At 48.2% G+C, this 14,514-nt stretch overlaps 1 protein-coding gene across 2 annotated transcripts in view; it reads left to right on the top strand.

Moving 5' to 3' along the window:
* Positions 1-14,514, top strand: part of LOC138261626 (uncharacterized) — a 276,437-nt gene that overhangs the window by 247,297 nt on the left and 14,626 nt on the right. The window lies entirely within an intron of this gene.

Genomic DNA, 14,514 nt, shown 5'->3' with positions numbered 1-14,514 from the left:
GTACCAGAGTTGGGGTTGATGAAGAGAATTGTTTGAAGTATGTTTCTGTTTATTACATCTGTGTAAGTTGTATTTACTGGCAGTTTCAAGATCAGCTAACTGGGATGCTCCGAAGGGAAGCATGGTGGGTGGAATTTAGGAAGGAAGACATACTAACCCAGGTAACTGATGGAGCTCATGACTAAATGCATGACATGGAATGTATCGCCTAACTGGAGAAACGTAGACAAGTGCATGCCGATCTAAATCGTTATAAGACCTCAATAGCCTTTTTACAAGAGACACGTATTTGGGGGGACTGTATCCGATCTCTTAAATGAAGATGGAGAGGACAGATTTATGCTACCTCTTACTCAGGCTACGCCAGGGGAGTGTTAGTTTGGGCAGCTCCAGAGGTGCCTTTCCTACATTGCAACCACGAAGTAGATCTGGAGGGTTGTTGGTTTTATATGGATTACTGGGAGGGCACAAGGCATGCTTGATTAACATGTATGCACCCAATACAGATTCTCCAATTTTATTCACTTCGGGGGCCCAGGCAGAAGCCCCCTTCCTCACTGCTGACATCATCTTAGCAAGGGATTGTAACTGTTCCCCCCCGCACCCCCACCCTCACATCATACTAAGCGTCACATGACTGAGGACCTGTGCAATATGATGAGGGAATTGCGACCTAGGGACATCTGGAGGACCTGCAATTTACAAACCCAGCAATTTTCATGTTACACGCCTCCAGTGGGTACCCTATAGCCGCTTGAAGATGACATATGGGGTTCACAAACAACTGGACAGAGACATTCAGGTCCTTGAGAGAAATTTAGAGGACATCAAAAAGGACCTCCCATTCAGACCCGAGCGGCTAGAGGGGTGGCGCAATGCCCATAAATCTTTATTAGATACCTGGTGTAAATGGGAAAAACACCTGTATATTGCTTATCGCTAATGGCTCCACGCCAAGGGCGATAAAACTGTGACCATGTTGGTCAAGCGGGAAGATTCCCACACCCCTATTCTCACAATGGCTGATGATAGTAGACAATTAGTGTATACGCAGAGGGCCATTAATGAGGTAATTCACTCACATCTTAGCCTTTGCTACCCTCACAGTCTCCGATAGGCAGGAGCATTATTGAGGACTGCTTGTCCCGGTTGCCATTTCCCACAATTATCTCTGAAACTCGAGAAGGGCTGGATCAGCCTATCACCAGAGAAGTGATTATTGTAGCGATCCGCTCCCTAAAAATGTCAGAGGAAATCTGGGGAAGTGATGGCTCCCTGAGGAGTTTTATTGTAGGTACGCGGACACCATGTGGGAGGCTATTATATTAATGGTCCCTAAATCAAGTAAAGATCCCACTATACCAATGGCGTATAGGCCAATTTCCGTCTTAAACCTTGATGTTAAACTGCTGAGCAGCTGTGCTGGCCTCCCGTCTCCTTCCCTGTTTTTCTTCTCTGGTACATCCCAACCAGTCTGAGCTTATTCCTAAACGCAGCACCCTGCACAATATACGTTGATTAGCCCATGTCTATCACTCCACACAATCCCTCTTGGAGGATTTGGCCCTTGCGTTACTGGATATAGCACAGGCTTTTTACTTCTTGAACTGGTCATACCTATGGCACATATTGCGGAAGTTCAGAATAGGCCCCAAATATATTCAATGGGTCCAGCTTTTATGTACTGACCTATGCATCTGAGTGACAACTGGCAGGGAGGACTCAACGTTGTTTACCCTCGGTAGGGGAATGCACCAGGGGTGCCCCTCTCACCACTCCTTTTCGCATTGGTGAAGGAGCCCCTGGCGGTGAGCCTTTTTCAGTCATTACACCCTTGGAGCATTTCAATTGGGGAGACCACTCATGTTGTCTCTCTGTATGCAGATGATGCCCTGTTATGTGGAGGGTGAGCTACCAGTCCTCTTGATGCGAGGATCTGGGGCCTCCCAAGATACTCCCTATGTGATATGGCGGGTGGCGAGTTTATAGCAGGTTGCTGTTAGGAGGGTTATATGTTGGGCTCCATTCGCCCCTGACATTCCCCTTTGGTCCCTACAGCCATTCCATAAAATAGCGAACTCTGTCAGTCCAACGCTGGAAGGCTGGAGGCTGCACTACTCTGGATGACTTCTACCCGTATGGGCAGTTTATCACGATGGCGGAGGAGTTTGATACCTTCTGCCTGGGGCCACCACAATTCCTACAGTACAGTAAAATCCCTGCAATGGCAAGGGGGCTCTGGCTCACTTTCCCGGAGGCTCCTTCCCGCTCGGCCACTTTGTCTACCCTCCTGATGATGGCGGGGGGAAAACACCTTATCTTTCATGTGTACCAAGCGTTGCGCAAGGGCTAAACAGGGATGCAGTTACCTGTTCAGGCGCAATGGGTAGAGGTGGGGCTGGAACCCTTATCTGAGCCGGACTGGGAACTCATTCACATGGGGTACATGTGGTCAGCTCTAATGTCCATTTCAAACTTACACACTATAATTTTCGGCACCAAACATATCTCTCCCCCACGACGCTTCATACAATATACCCTACTCTTCCTGACAAGTGTCCTACCCCCAATGTTGATTTTGTCCATATGGTGTGGGAATGCATGGCTCTGTCATCATATTGGAGACATATTCTAGAGAACATTAACAGGGCTTTCGGATGGAAGCTGCAGTTAACGCAGCAGCAAATTATATTAGGCCTTTTACACGCCCACGCTACTTCTAAGTCTCATGCTGGCAAAATGTCGAATAGCTATATATTTGCTGTTGCCGGAGCCTCCTAGCTAGAAGGCAAGGTTGTGGGGTGAAAATGAATGGGCCGTCGCAGAAGAAATCCAAATGAAACATGTCCGCCTGGATGATAGAATGGGGAAAGACCTGCAGGCATGGGCAACTATACTTGATGACCTCAGTCACCCTCCCGGGGAGAACATAGTAGGTTTAGCCCCAGGCGAGCTATACAGTGATACCGACATTTCCGCAACTTAACCTACCCACACACCTAGATGACATACTTCCTCCTCTACATTTTGTTTCCTCTTCCAGTCACACCAGATTCCACGGATGCATGAGTTGGAGGGAGGGGCTGGAAGTTCTGTTGGGGGGATTCGTTTGTAACCTTTCTGTAATGCTGCAAATGTGGAAATTGATGTGAGAATGTATAACTCTTCATTATACAACATTGCGGCAAAGCTATCTAATCCTGAATGTTGGTTTCTTCATAAAATCAATTAAGATTATTTTAAAAAATAAATACAGAAAATACATTGCTTGCCATGGAGACCCAGATACAGATTACGCAATCACCAGGTTGTAATACAATCACTCATTAAGCAATTGAATCCAGCCAGATTCTAATGGTCATATGTACGAACACAGTTTCCCATAGACACAGAATGGGTACTATCTTTTCGTACATCTGGCCCCTAAGTATCAAACTCATAAGGAGTACTGACAGCGTCCTAAGCACAGTGGCAGAGACGCAGCCCTCCTGGTCATGTATGAGCTGTAAAATGTGCAAAACCTGTTTGTGTAGAGATCAGAGTTCTAACGTGTGATTGTTACCTCACTCATTCAATTTTCTACATATCAATTTAGGTAGGTCAAACCTATCGACATCTACACTGTGAAAAATAAAATAATGTGTCATGCACCAGGAAGAATTGGAAACAGTTTCTGCTAGTAGGCAGGGATAAGTGAGTCCTACAACAAAAACTGAATTGTCTTTTTTCTCAGGGGGGTCCATGGCCAGCTTGAATGCTTAGTAGTTCATTTCATTTTGTAACAGAATGAGGCTGAAAAAGGAGAGCATAAGGACTTCTACCCACCTGTTTCTTGTATGCAAATTTGATGAAATGTTAAAAACCATAGGGCCTGATTCAGAATTCAGTGGACAGGTTACTCCGTCACAACCATGACAGATATCCCATCCTTCGAAATCCCAATATATTCCATGGAATTTAGATTTTGGCGAATGGGCTATTCATCACGTATATGATGGAATAACCCTCCATCAAGTTCTAAATCCGACCCCTAGTCTACTTTTTGAAGATGCCCTTGGCACCTTCCCCAGTCCTACTTTTATATCCAGAGGGGTGTTTATTCCTCTGTAATACAGTTTCAAGATCTCCTTGATTGGAGCTCAGCAGAATTAAATCTGGACCAGCAAAACTCATCAGTTGAGTCTAGTGGGATGCTCTACATTACCTTAACTTTTGAAAGTAAGTGCCTCGTTCTCAATCTCGAAGACGGGCATGCTCAGTTTCAAATGGTTAGTTGCCACAATTGTAAAATGGTTATTGTGTCCCAGACCAGACTTTAAGTACTTTCTCTGTGCTCATTTGAAATTTAGGGTTGCTTCTCGAGTGCATATTTGGCTGCCAGATAGCAGCAATTCTTTCTTCATAAACTTTGGCAAGGGGCTCCACGGAGTTAATACGATATCTTGATATAAACTGATTTAGCCAGTGATTTGTGCATGCTGCTTTGCGGGCAGCATGATAAGTTAGCTAGTAGAGGGTTAGCACTGCATTTCCCTGCACCATGCCTCCTCCCTCTTTTTTGGCCTACCCCTATTCCCTCTGATATACCTTGATGGGATGGTGACTTCATCATAGACTCACAGGGCAGAAGGATTGGCGTTAGGCCACCAAGGTCATTTCTGGGTTCCTACTCTCTGTCAGTCTCTGCATTTTAACCCACCCTACCACTTTTCTCTCTATTGAGAATACAGAAGATGCGGGGTGGAGGACATATTCAGTATTGAAATGCTTGTGTGTACAGTTTTCTATGTATCTGGCGTAGTTACAGTGCAATCCCAGGGAATCTGGTACAGAAAAACAATCATCTGATGGAGCTGCTTAATGCCTGTCCCCTAGGACTGTTTACAACAGGACCCCAGGATAAAAGCGATGGAGCCCTATTAGTCCCAAGGGCAGTTGTATGCCTGAGTAACTGGGTGCTTACTTGGTAATGGTCCTGCGCCCTGCATGTGTGTTCGAGTTCTGGACTAATGGTTCCAGAGTTGGGGAGAATCAACTCAGAGGGGCCAAGCGCCCAATCAAGGATAGTTCTGGTGCCCAATGTCTAATGATGCAGGCAGGCAGCTTAGTCCCTAGCATCGCTGGCCACCCTTGGATCGTCCGTAATAGAATTTATTACCTTGCTACTTCAAGTAAATCTGTAGTAATGCTTTTCCAACAAGGGGTGGTCTCATTTTCTAGGCTTTTGTTGCTTACTGTGGGGTTGTGAATCCATTTTACAAGGACACCAGGTGTGGGTTGGAGCTATGGGATATCTGTGCTATGCTGCATTCTCTCAGGAATCAATATCCCAATGACCAGTGCAATATTTTTGTGAAGAGAATCTGGAAGCAGAAGTAGGAATTAATCTTGCACAAATATGCTGCTTCCTCCATCACCACCCAAATATTTTTTACAAAGTGGAAAACCAGAGTTTTAATCATGCTAATTAGGACGTCTTTATAATATGTACTAAGGCCCATATTTATAAGTTTTTAGCGCCGCATTTGCGTAATTTTGTTACGCAAAAGCAGCACAAACTTACAAAACACAATTGTATTTTGTTAGTTTGCACCGCTTTTGCGTCAAAAAGCAGCGCAATTGCGGCGCTATAAAAAGTATAAATATGGGCCTAAGTGCCTAAGTAGATGTAGTAGTGTAGTAGTGGTGCCTCCAACTCTTAGTTGAAATTTCATCCTGTTTTTAAGTCTGGTGTTAACCAAAATCATTTTGTAATCCCTAAAAAATACGTACACGCTTGTATATGGATGCACAAAACGGGTTTTCAATCAGTCCTCTTCATCCGTTCAGCTTTTGTAGTGCCATTCACATTTTGCCTCCACCGAGACCAGCTCACATTTTGCTTTTTACTGTGCACAGCATACAGTTTAGAATAATGGGTCATTCAAAATTGAGCATTCCACACCGTGACATATGGAAATTCTATTGAATATGGGTTCCATGTAAACATACAGTAACACAAATACAAAATACATATCACCTATTTTTAGACAATGAAGCACTCTCAGAGAAAAGAGAAAAGATAAAGAAACAACAAAAAAGAACAAATATAAATATACAATTACCCAGAAACAACAGCCGTTGTGGTTTGTTTATCAGCCTTAATGATTTTTGAACATGTGTTTCTATATTTTCCTCTGGAGGCTCATAACCAAGGACCATATGTGCACAAAATAAGAATTGTTTCCTAATTGTCAAAATAAAGATTTAAAAAATAACGATTTCTAATGGATTCGCAAACAGACCTGCCTCATGAATATTAATGAGGTAGGTTGTAACTTGCAAGGCATTAGGAATCGTGGCAATCAGAGGGACTGTGGTCTGCTGAGGTCAGCAGACCAACTTGTCAGTGATTGTATTTTAATAAAGCAATCTATTTTTTTTTAATGCAGACCGTTTTCCATAAAGGAAAACACAATGCTAAAAAAAATAGAAAATTAAACTTTTAAGTTTCATTTTTTAAGAGAAGGCATTGGTCTGTGGGACCTCTGCTTGCTCTTAAAAAACATTTGCTTGAGCATTCACAAAGAGGAAGTGGTCCCTTGTGGACCATTTTCCTTGTGCGAATAGTTACCACCTCCTTTGAGGTGTTGGTAAAAAATGAAAGTTTTGCAATTGTACTTCGATTGCAAATCATTCATACGTTCTACTGAAGTTCAGTATTTGGAAGAGCTGCTCTTATCATACCCCTTCCAAAATCTCAAATTGCAAACACAACGGCCCTCATTATGACATTGGCAGTCTTTTCCGAAGACCGCCGTGGTGACAGCCGCCAACAGACCGCCGCAGAGGCAGTAATCCGCCTGCCAGGTAATGACACACAAACACAACACCGACAGAAACCAGCCACAACCACAGTCCTGCCAGACCCAACAGAGGCGAAAAGCTGTCAGACCCACCACCCTCCCGCTACGCCAGCAATATATAGCCCTCAAAATTATGGACCATGAATCACCACGGCGGACATTCAACAGCGGTCAACCATTGGCGGTGCACACCGCTGCGGCCGAACTGGGCACCTAACACCACTAGAAGCCAACAGTGGCCAGATTAAAATACCCACACCTGACACATATACACACACCATACACACCCACCAGCAGCACTATGAAACGCACCCCACACAACCCACAGTCCTTTCCAAACAGGAAAAGACTGCTACACCTTGCCAGGCCAAACCTTTATAGAACTGCACACACTCACCATATCCATCTATGTACCCGTCACGCTTCACACACCCTACTGCAAAACACCCTCTGCACAACACACACACTACACAATAGGCATGTCCCCACAAAAGAACCCCCGTTTCACAGATGAGGAGTTGCGGGTGATGGTGAAAGAAATCGTCAGGGCCACAGAGCCACAGCTGTTTGATGCACAGGTCCAGCAGATCTCCATTGCCAGGAAGATGGAGCTATGGCAGAGGATCGTGGACAGGGTGAACTCCGTGGGACAATATCCATGCACAAAGGATGACATTCAAAAGAGGTGGAACGACCTACGGGGGAAGGTGCGCTCCATTGCATCATGGCACCAGGTCGCCATCATGAGGACTGGCGGTGGACCCCCACCTCCTTCCTCACAGTTGACAGCATGGGAGGAGGAAGTCTTGCCGATCCTGCTTCCTGAGGGCCTAACTGGCGTCACTGGAGGGCTGGACACTGGTAAGTCACCATTACTACCCTACCTCCACCGATACCTGCATGACATGTCACCCCCTCACCCTAACTCCCTACACCCCACTCCATCCCATACAGTGCACCACCCGAATAGCCACCCTCAAGTGTGTACCCCTGCATGCCCTACCCACTGCAAGCACACCCCTCCCAGCTCTGCATGCATAAACAACATCAGTGCATGGACAGAATGTAGCACTACCAATCCCACAATCCATCACCATACACTAACCAAAGGTGGGAGGACAACACCAACACCAATGTCAGCGGCAAGCAGGTGCCACAGGAACCCCGTCCTACACCAGAAGATGCCCTCAGTGATGACAGCAATTCTGGATGTCCTGAGTTGGATGAACTCCCTGACCCATCTGGGACCACTAGTCAATCGGCTCCCACATCCCACAGCAAGTTCACCACAGCCCCCACCCGACTCCAGCACAACAGCAGCCAGCCAACATCCCCAAACCTCTGTCCCCAGGACACGTCAATCAGTAATTTGCCCACCTGTACAGGGACCCGAGTCGACACCACACAGGGAAGCCGGTGAAGGTCCTGGTGTATGGGGGAGTGGGCACACCATTCAGGGGACACTAGCACAGGGGCCCAGGGTCAGTGGGAGGTCAGCTGTGTGCCGGGGGAGGCCAGGCCAAGGGAACCTACTGCTCAGGAGGCACTCACACATGTCCTGAGGGAATATAAACAATCCCAGGATGGGCCAAGTGATCACCATCATGCAGGTGAACCAGCGGCTGCAGGGGGTGCTGGATCTGGATGACATGGTCAACACCATGCGGGAGGGCAGAGCACACCAGCATCCCACTCCTACTAGCCACTGCACCCAGCAGCCATCAACATCTGCAGCAGCTAGTGGACAGGAGGACCTGCAACACCACCCACAGGCCACCCCACCCCCTGCAGAAGGTGAACTACCCAGCAAACGTTCCCTGCGCCCCAGATAGACACCAAAGACTGTTGCCAGGACCACCCCCAGGAAATGAGCCCCTCCAGAATGTCCCCCTTGTGTGCCACTGAGTCACCTTGCTCACCTTGGATTGCTATTGCTTCTTTTCCCATGTCTCCATGGACACTGGACTTGTGCAACATACCTACTGGGCCACTACACTGAGGTTTTCGTCCACCATCACCCCACTCTATTGCACTATCCCTTCCTTTTTGTCACTTCGATAAATACCCTTGAACACAACTGGCCTATCTGTGCTTTATCATACTACAGTTTGCAATGTATTGAACTGCATTATCCTGTGCAAATGTCCTTTAATGTGTGAATCTTTCTATCAAATGTGTTTAAGTGGTCTGTAGTCATCACATCAGTACACAGTTGTGACCACACCAACATCTGCAAAAAGGGAAAGCATAAGTGACAGTCAATTGGAAAGTAAAGGTATTGCCTGGTACCGCACTTAACTGAAATGGAGATATGAACAGAAGTACAGTCTTACCTAAGTTTCATTGGAAGTACTGCTGTATGATATGTGTCCTGTTGTCCACATCCTCCTCCTCCTCATCCACATTACTGTCTTCAGAGCCCTCTGCTGCCACAGGTGCATTGTCTCCCCCCTCCTTCTGCAGGTAGGGCACATGACGTCTGAGGGCCAAATTGTGCAGCATGCAGCAAGCCACCACTATCTGGCAGACCTTCTTAGGAGCGTAGCATAGGGATCCACCTGTTAAATGGAGGCACCAGAACCTGGCTTTCAGTAAACCAAATGACGTTCAACAACCCTCCTGGTATGGCCATGTGCTTTATTGTACCAATTTTCTGCCCCTGTCCTCGGATTTCTCACTGGCATCAACAGCCTGGACAGGTTTGGGTAGCCGGAGTCACTTGTAAGTAGTGAGTGACACACATCACTCATGTACAGTGACATGGAGTACAACTCCAGTTGGCATACACTGACATACATTGTGTGAAGACTCAAGCTCACCTATGAGCCACACTCCGTGCCTCTGTAGTCGTGCCATCACCTGTGGGATGCTGGTATTCCTCAGTACATAGGAATCATGCACAGATCCAGGAAACTTGGCAGTGACGTGGGAGATGTATTGATCAACAAGGCACACCATCTGGACATTTAGAAAGTGGTAACTCTTCCTATTCCTCTAGACCTGCTCATTTGCCCTGGGAGGGACCAAGGCAATATGTGTCCTGTCAGTGGCACCAAACACATGTGGTATGTGTCCCATGGCGTAGAATCCAGCCTTCACAGTGGGCAAATCTTCACTGTGGGGGAATGAGATGTAGATGCTCATGTGTTTGAGCAAGGCAGCCAAAACCCTTCCAAGCACAATCGAAAACACTGGCTGTGACATTCCTGCAGCCAAGCCCACAGTCACCTGGAATGAATCACTTCCCAGGAAGTGGAGCACTGACAGTACATGTACTGCTGGGGGTACTGCTGTAGTGCTATGGATACCATGGATCAGATCTGGCTCCAATTGTTGACACAGCTCAGTAATTGTGGCCCTCTCCAGACGATAGGTGAGTATGATGTGCCGGTCCTCCAGTGTAGCCAAGTCCACTAGGGGTCTGTACACGGGTCCTTGTTTCCTCCTCTGAAGTGGTAGGTATCTAAGTAAACCAAACATGAGATGTGTGTGACTACAGGAAGTGTGGACACACAATATCACACTACACAGAGCATGTATGTATGTAGCAGACTGGAATTGTCTTGGTCTGTACAGTCAATATCAATGACGCACATTACATTGTCCAATATAAGTACCATCAGGAAATGACAGCCGCCTGTCCTGTATGCAGGGACAGATGGAAGTGATCTCACTCCGCCGGCGTTTGGCGTCATGGCGTAAGGCAGTCTGCAACACTGTGCAACTCCACATTGGCTAACATGGACCTCTATGAAGCACAGGAACCAATGATGATCAACACCGGTGGTGACGGTGTTCACCGCCACGGACGTGACCACCATTTTCTCTGTACCACTTCACTTGAAGGTGCCCTTTCCCATGTAGCCCATGCTACAGGGGAAAGGGCATCAGCCTTCACATCGGAGGAATTGGAGAAGCTTGTGGATGGGGTCCTATCTCTGTATGGACAGTTGTATGGACCTCTAGACCAACAGTTGAGTACATCGAGGTTTCGTTGTATGCGATATGGCTGCATGAAGATGTATGTGTGTGCTGGCAGTGTGTCATTTGGGAGGGTTTGGCTGCATGCAATGTGTATGCAGAGGTATGGGTCATGTGTGTGCTTAATGTGGGATCTCAGCAGTATGTAAGCCGTTTCTATTACAGAATGGAGTGTTGAGTTCATGGTTTCATTCTGTCTGTTTTGCCTATGCAGGTGAGCGCCCAGTAGAAGAAAGGATTGTGGCGTGCCATCCCCAAGGATGTGCAGACCCTGGGGGTCCATAGCCGGCGGAGCACGCACTGCAGGAAATGGTGGGAGGACCCGAGACCCTGGGCCCGGAAGTCCGCGGAGGCCCAACTGGGGACTGCCTCCCGTTGGACCCTGACCCCCCCAATGGCCCCCATACTGGCGGTGGCCAATCCTGAGTTGGATGGGCGCAGGAGGGCAGCACAGCAGCCATAAGGGGATGAGTACACACTGTGTGGTATTTATTTTTGTTGCCTGCCATGGGTTTTGCATGCAAGGTTCTAGTCAATGAATCCCCCAATATGCCGGTTTCGCTATTCTTGTGGGGTCCTGCTTGGCAACGTAGGGTGGTATGTATATTTGGTATTGGTAAGTAGCTAGCACACCATGGCAAACATGGCTTAGTGAGTCCCAATAGGTGTGCAGATGTTAGTGTTTGGGATCTTTACTGCTGTTGTACCCAGGTAATGGTTTGTCATTGTGGTCCATACTGCACAGTGTTAGTCCCAGTGAGTGATTCTGATGTGTATGCCATATGTGCTGTTGTTGCTGTGAGTGACCCTGTGCGCCCTTTCTTTCTCCCCCACCTTCTCTCCTTTTCTCATCCTGTCCTTGTGTGCATTAGCATCATCTGCCGAAGGAGCTGGGACACTTGCGAGTGGGGGAGCTGCAGCCCATGGGACTCAGGAGGCGGAGAGCATGGACGCCGAGGGGACCAGTAGGTTGGAGGGCGAGAGGAGCAACATGGGGGAGACTGGAGCAACGACATCTGACTCGGATTTGTCCTCCGATGAAAGCTCACTGGTAGTGGGGGACCCCTCTGGGACCACCGCAGCTACTACATCTTCCACCACCCCGTACCAGCACCGCCCTCCAAGTAGCCACCCTCCCAAGTGCCCATGCCTGCTCACCCAGGAGGGTGGGCTTTTCCTTCACCCCAGGCACCTCAGGTCCTGCCGCAGTCAGCCCTGCTGCCATCACTGAGGAGACTATTGACCTCCTGAGATCCAGCTCTGTAGGGCAATCGACCATAGTGAATGCCATCCAATGGTTTGCATCCCAGATGCAGCAATGCAATGCCTACCTGGAGGGCATTCACAGTGGCTTGGCTGTCCTACAGAGAGCATTTCAGGCTCTAGCCTCCTCTTTGACGGCAGCCAGTGTCCATGGTTCTTCCATCACCCCTCCTACTACCTGTTCCCAGTCCCAAAGCCTTAGACCCCCCTTATAAGTCTTTAGTATATGGTACCTAGGTACCCAGGGCATTGAGGTCCAGGAGATCCTTATGTGTTGTAGAATTCCTTTTGCCATCCATAAGGAGCTCATACAAACACTTCTTCAGGACTGCATTGTAGCCTGAGTGAAATAGTGTAAGCACTATTTCACAGCCATTTTCACTGCTCCAAGTAACTTATAGGTCACCTATATGTCTAACCTTAAGAGCCTAAAGGCTAAGTGCAAAGTTACTGTGTGTGAGGGCACCACTGCGCTAGCAGAGGTGCCTCCACGTCGTCCAGGCCCATTTTCCTGGATTTCGTGAGTGCGGGGACGCCATTATAAGTGTGCACTACATATAGGTCAATTCATATTTGTAGCTTCACAGTGGTAACTCCGAATATGGCTATGTGAGGTGTTTGGGAACCAGGAATTGTACCCTCAATCTGATTCTGGTATTGGGGGCAATTCCATGCACCCTGGGGGCTCCTTCATGGACCCCAGTACTGCCATACCAGTTTTCTGAGGTTTTCACTGCAGCCCCAGCTGCTGCCACCTCACAGACAGGCTTCTGCCCTCCTGGGGTTTGGGCAGCTCAATCCCAGGAAGGCAGAACAATGCATTTGCTTTGGGACAGTGGTGTTACACCCTCTCCTTTTGGAAATAGGTGTTACAGGCATGGGAGGGGCTTCCTCCCAGAGCCTCTGGAAGTGCTTTGAAGGGCACAGATGGTGCACTTCTTGCGTAATCCAGTCTACACCAGTTCAGGGGCCCCCAACCCCTGCTCTGTCACGAACCTGGACAAGGGAATGGGGAGTGACCACTCCCCTGTCCATCACCATCCCAGGGGTGGTGCCTAGAGCTCCTCCAGACTGTCCCTGGGTTTTGCCATCTTGGGTTCCAAGATGTTGGGATACTCTGGGAGCATCTGATTGGCCAGTGCCAGCAGGTGATGCCAGAAACCCCTCCTCATAGGTCCATACCTGGTTAGGTGACCAATTCCCCATCTGAGGGCTATTTAGGGTCTCTGCTGTGGTTGTTTCCTCAGATTCGGATTGCAAGACTCCAGAAGGACTCCTCTGCATCCTTTGCTTCAACTTCTACCTTCGGATCAACTGCAGAACTGCTCCAGGAACTCTACAACTGCAACAAAGTATCCAAGAAGGCTACTGCGACTCTGTAACTTCAGCTCCTGCCAGCAACTGCAACCGTTTCCAGGTTGTGCACGCACTAAGGACTGCCTGTCTTCATCCTGCATCAGAAGATTTGAAGGAATCTCTCGTGGAGTGATGGAGTCACTTCCCTGCTTCATCAGGCATCTCTCTGAAGCAACAACTGCTACTCTGGGTCCCCTTTCCGACGATGAGCATGGATCCTGGAACACAGGTGGTGGACTAAAATGACCCTGACTGTCTAAAGGTCCAGCTTGCCTGCCCGTGCTAGACAGTACCCCTGTGTACCAAGTGTTTTGCAGCTCCTAGGACTTCTTTGCGCTTCTCCAAGAAATCCTTCATGCACAGCGTAGCCCACGTCCCCAGCACTCTTTCCGGTGACGCACAGCTCTGTGAGTTGTTCCCCGGCGGCATGGGATCCCTCCTGTGCGTGCTGCCTGGTCTTCTGAGGGCTCTCTGAATTGCTGAGAGCCCCCTCTGCCTCCCCCTCCTAGGTAGAGTCAACCTGGTCCTTCCTGGGCTCTGGCAGTAGCATTTTTAGCAAAACCCTAGTTTTGCATTTACCAAGGCTTGTTGGTGACACAAACCAGACTGCATTCATCCATCCGGTGTGGGGCATCTTCTGCACCAACTAGGAACCCGCATCTATCTTCTTTGGTGCAATACTGACTGTGTCTTCTCACTGGTGGTTCTCCTTTTTGATCTTCATTCGGGTTAGCAGGGGCTCCGGTTCTTCCTGGGCTCTTCAGTGCTTCTGGACTTGGTCCCCTTCTTCCACAGGTCTTCAGGTACAGGAATCCATCGTTGGTGTCTTGCAGTCTCTTCTTGTTCTTGCACTGTCTTCTACCATGACTTCTAGTGTGTTTTAGGAAACTTGCTGTACTTTACTCCTGCTTTCCAGGGCTCTGGCGTGGGGTTTACACTCTCAGCGCCCCTCTACACACTACACTTGCCTAGGTGGGAAACCAACATTCACATTTTAGTATATGGGTTGTGTTGCCCCTAAACCCATTGCAGCCTATTGTGATTTTCACTGTTTGCACTATTTTATGAC

This window comes from Pleurodeles waltl, chromosome 10 (assembly GCF_031143425.1).
Source record: "Pleurodeles waltl isolate 20211129_DDA chromosome 10, aPleWal1.hap1.20221129, whole genome shotgun sequence".
NCBI classification, from domain to species: domain Eukaryota; kingdom Metazoa; phylum Chordata; class Amphibia; order Caudata; family Salamandridae; genus Pleurodeles; species Pleurodeles waltl.
Note: the sequence above shows the minus strand (reverse complement) of the source record. Positions and strands in the feature narration are given on the sequence as shown.